Source organism: Xenopus laevis, chromosome 8L (genome assembly GCF_017654675.1).
Source record: "Xenopus laevis strain J_2021 chromosome 8L, Xenopus_laevis_v10.1, whole genome shotgun sequence".
In the NCBI taxonomy this organism is placed as follows: domain Eukaryota; kingdom Metazoa; phylum Chordata; class Amphibia; order Anura; family Pipidae; genus Xenopus; species Xenopus laevis.
This window is the reverse complement of record NC_054385.1, coordinates 63055072-63059821: the sequence shown is the minus strand read 5'-3', so window position 1 is coordinate 63059821 and position 4750 is coordinate 63055072.

Genomic DNA, 4750 nt, shown 5'->3' with positions numbered 1-4750 from the left:
ACCATGGCAAAGGGTCCCAACCAGTAAAATAGCGTCAGTCTTAAAAGGATACTGTCATGGGGAAAATGTTTCGGTTTTTTTTCAAAACACATCAGTTAATAGTGAAGCTCCAACAGACTTCTTTACTGAAAGCAAACAGATTTTTTTATATTTGATTTTGAAATCTGACATGGGGCTAGACATATTTTCAGTTTCCCAGCTGCCCCTAGTAATATGACTTGTACTCTGATAAACTTCAGTCACAGGGCCAGATTTGATTCATGTGTGTCCCTAGGCAGCGTCGTCCTAGCGCCTGCCTCCCACAAGCGCAAACACATGAGCAGTGCTCCTCAGCAGGAGGCCGGCCAGCATGCCGCCCCCTAATAATTTGCCGACCTAGGCTTCGCCACAAATCAGGGCCTGTTCAGTCACTCTTTACTGCTGCACTGCAAGTTGGCGTGATATCATCCCCCCCCAGCAGAACAATGGGAAGGTAAACAGTGTTGTGTAATTAAGAAATAAAAACATGATAAAAATTATAACAGAATCCCTTTACAGCATACCTCCCAACATTTTGGAAATAGAAAGAGGGACAAAAAGATTTGCCAAGTGGAGCATGGCAATTTCTTGACCATGCCCATTTTGTGGCCACACCCCCTAATTACCATGTTCATTTTACAAAATTTGGCAGTTTATGAAACTTTGAACACATTTCTGTGGTTTTTACGTGTCATTACCATTTTGCTAATTAAGGTGAATTGACCTTTAAGCTGCAAGTCAGTTTCCCAAGAGACCTGCTTATATTAAATTGTTATAATTTTTTCTTTGCTTTTCTTAAATTCTTACAAATGTATTGAAGTGCACCTGCACCAGAAAAGTTAAAATTACACTCACAATGTAACTGTTAAAATTCACATTAAAATTCTTAGAGTCACCACTTCGCCGATTTTCGTGTTCTCCAAGCAATCGGTGCAGATGTAATTGCTGGCGTCTCGACTGCCACGTGTAACCCTGGGCGCCTGTGGATGACATCACTGCCCGACGCGTTTCGACTTAAGTCGAGATGCCGGCAATTGCAATATTGCTTGGAGAACCTGTTACATTTAACAGTTACATTGAGAGTGTAATTTTAACTTTTCTGGTGATTAAAATGATAACGGTTTTACACTATTTCAGTGCATCTTTATAGAGCTGTGGAGTTTGGAGCTGCACGGAGAGGCCACTGCTAAACATTTCCCTTAACGCTCATTCCTTCCTAAACATTTGTGAGTACCCCACCATATAATTCACCACACTGCACGGATCGAAGTAGTGTAATAAGTGTCACACAGAAGAAATAAACAGAATTATAAAGGGCATTTATTCTAATAATATCGTAATCTCACTAAGTGGACAGTGGCGTAACGAGATGTTACTGGGCCCCACAGCAAAATAATTTTAGGGCTCCCAAAATATCCAGTGGTTGCCCTGTATTAACAATATATATTAAAATTCCTAATTAATTAGAGAATTATGGGGCCCCCTATGCCTCTTGGGCCCCCCTGCAGCCGCAGGGTCTTCTTCCTCTGTAGTTACGCCCCTGTAAGTGGAGCACCAATAATACTGAAAAATACTGTACTATATTGGAATTATCTCTTTTGTTCCCTTATTTGTCTAACCTCGTGCTAGTAAAAGCTGGTTTTTGGATTTTGCTACGAGTCTGAGGGAGAACAATTTTTAACCGGCAGAGGAAGTGGACTACTGGAACCTTTAATATCCTTTTTATTGTTTAAACTTTGCATTGAGCTTCATCGCCCACTAGAGAGGAGATTTTGAAATGTACAATTTGCTACATTAGTTGATACTTTTACCAGAAGCATCTGTGGAATCTTAGCAACTATTGTATCAATTATAACAGCTGCCTTTAGGGTAGTGGCAGATGGGGAGAAAACAAACAAATCTTCTCTTCTTCAGGCAACTAATTTCTCCGAAATGCCTTCCCGCCCGCAAGAATATGAATCGCCTGCAGGATAGCATACGAGTCGCCCGAAGTTTCCTCATAAGGCAACTTCGCTGACATCGGAAATGTATGCCATCCCACCTGCACTTCGTATTCTTGCCAGCGGGAAGGCATTTGGGGAGATTAGTTGTCCAAAGAAGGGGAGATTTGTCGCTTGGCGACTAATCTCCCCTTCTGCCACTAACCTTAATGAAACTATGTGGACTGGCAGCCTACAGGGGGCTCTGTTTGGAAGTACACCTGTTTTTTATGCAACCAAAACTTGCCTCCAAGTCATAGCCTAAGGCTAGGGCCACATGGGGCCCGAAATCCACTGGCTATCAGTCCTACCGTTGACAGTAGCAGGGAGCGATCCCAACCCCTCCACTGCCTGAAGTAGTTTGCTGCTGCAGCCCCCTGCATGCTATGTAGGCTATGTCATGTAGATTCTGGAGTTAGAAGCAATCACAAAAAAGAAAGAAGTTGTGCATATTTAGCCCTAATTTTGCATAACAATAGTGGTGTTCTGTGATTCTTACAATATTTATAGCTGGCCTGGGTGCTGCCTTCACTGCTCGCAGGATTCGCAGAAATAAATCACACGGATGAATAACAGGCAGGCTGAAAAATCCTCTTTAGCACTGCAGCAATTGACTTCTGTTCCAGTGACATAAGATAGGAGCTGTGCGCACATAGAATGTAGCTGAGTGCATGTCGTCATATCGCCCTATTTCAGAAGACACTGCACAACTGAAAGCAGATATTTATCATGGTGTTTTTTGAATAAACAACAACAAATAGTTGACATTGTGCAGGATGGAGGTATTACTGAAGGGGCTACAATGCTTTTTATACTTAAAATAATTGTGTTACTGGTCCTTTAAAGGGGTCTTCCAACCCAAAACAGTTAAATGCATAATGAAAAACTTTAACATTCTGATATACATTCACTAATCATTTTCATTTGTTTTAAAGGTATTTGGAAATTTATTTGCAATTGAAAACACTGAGTAAGCTTGAATCCAGAGTGTTATATTTGATTTTGATTAATTGACCACTAATGTAAATGAAAAATTGCAAGTTTGTATTCAGACAGCTCTTGTGTTACTACTACCATGAGTCCTATAGCTCCCACCAGTTCTGAGATTCTGCTGCTCTAATGCAAAGTACTGGAAGCAGCAGGTACAGAGAAGCTCCTATCAGTTCAGGCAGCTTAAATAACCCAGGAGGGGTAAAAGAGAGATGCTATCTTGTCATCCCTTTAAGGCTCTGTTTGCAGCAACTCTTTAGTTTTGACATCTGCATGCAGTGCAGCCATAAAGAGAGGCTGTGGTTTATCAAAGAACAATGCATGAGGGTAACATGGAAATGTGAGGGAATGGTTTTGCCCCATAATCAAATTTCAGGGGACCTGTCATCCTAATCATAATTCCAAATTATTTTATTTTGGGTAAGTCAAGCAAAATAAACTTTACTTACACTATATCAATTCTTTAAACCCTGTTCCCTTCCGTCTTGGAATTACACAACCACATCAAGCAGGCAGCAGCCATTTTGTTAACATTGTTAAGGAAAGCTTTGCATCATGGCAAAATCTGATGCATATGCCCATGATTGGCTGGCTACACAATTAGATGGTGAGGAGGGAGGGGGAATGTGAGGAGAGCAGTGACATAGAGGAAGCGCAGAATGGAAAGTGAAAGGAATTGCCTGCCCTGCCTCTATGAATGAGGGTGTTATTTTATGTTTTTTTCTCATTTTGAAAAAGACTTATTATATATGTTTCAGTGACAGGTCCCTTTTAATCAGGGCTGCTCCTGCCATGAGGCAAGGTGAGAAACTTGCCTCAGGGCGGCAGCGAGCGACCTGTTACTAGGGACGGCAAGAAGCCGACTCTTGTAACTTTAAGAGCTGAACTTCCGGGTTTTAAACCGGAAATTCAGCTCCGTTAGTGCAGAGATCGCTATTGCGCTCAAAGCACTACTGATGCTTCCCCCCTTTGATCCGCTCCAACGCTGATTTTTATGCACGGAGTTGGAGAGGGGAGGAGTCATCTGGGTTGATGCCTCAGGCGGCAGCAGTCCCAGGATCGCTGCTGCCTTTAATTATTAAAAAGTTAATTTCAGCACAAGCTTCTAAGTTAGAACAGCTGTTAACTAATGCATTTAGAAAGAAAAACGTGTGCCCATGACATTACCCCTTAGGCCAGGCAGCAATCTGAGAGGCTGGTGTATTCATTCTCAAACCTCAAGACAATTTCAAAAGATGACTTTAACAAAATAACTGGGTGAGACTGTAGATATCATCAAGGACCATATTTTGTTTGAATCATACAGAAATATTTGCTAGAATGGAGAAATAGACACATCTCATATGAAACTTCTGAGAAATACTATAAATAAAACCTTTTTTTTTTTATACTTTGATTTAAAACGAACCTTTTAAAATGATCACACTATTTGATCTACTCCAGTATTGCATGTGCGGGCGTATATAGAGTTATAAGAACACTAAAGAGTCTATGCCTTCATATTACATCTGCTTCAAAAAACAAGTTACTATTTATAGTCCTCATTATAGTTTTTAGAAGAGAAGATTTATTAGAAGCTAATTACAGTAACCACATATTTTAGAGGTTCTTTCAGTTCAGTTCATCTGCCCTGATCTAATACTTGTACTCTTTGTACCGTTTTCACCTTAGCCCACAAAAACCTGCCTATAGGTATATCTGCTTCGCTGATCTTGGATGACGGCTATTATGATGTCAATAACAGTCATAACGGTTTTATTTTT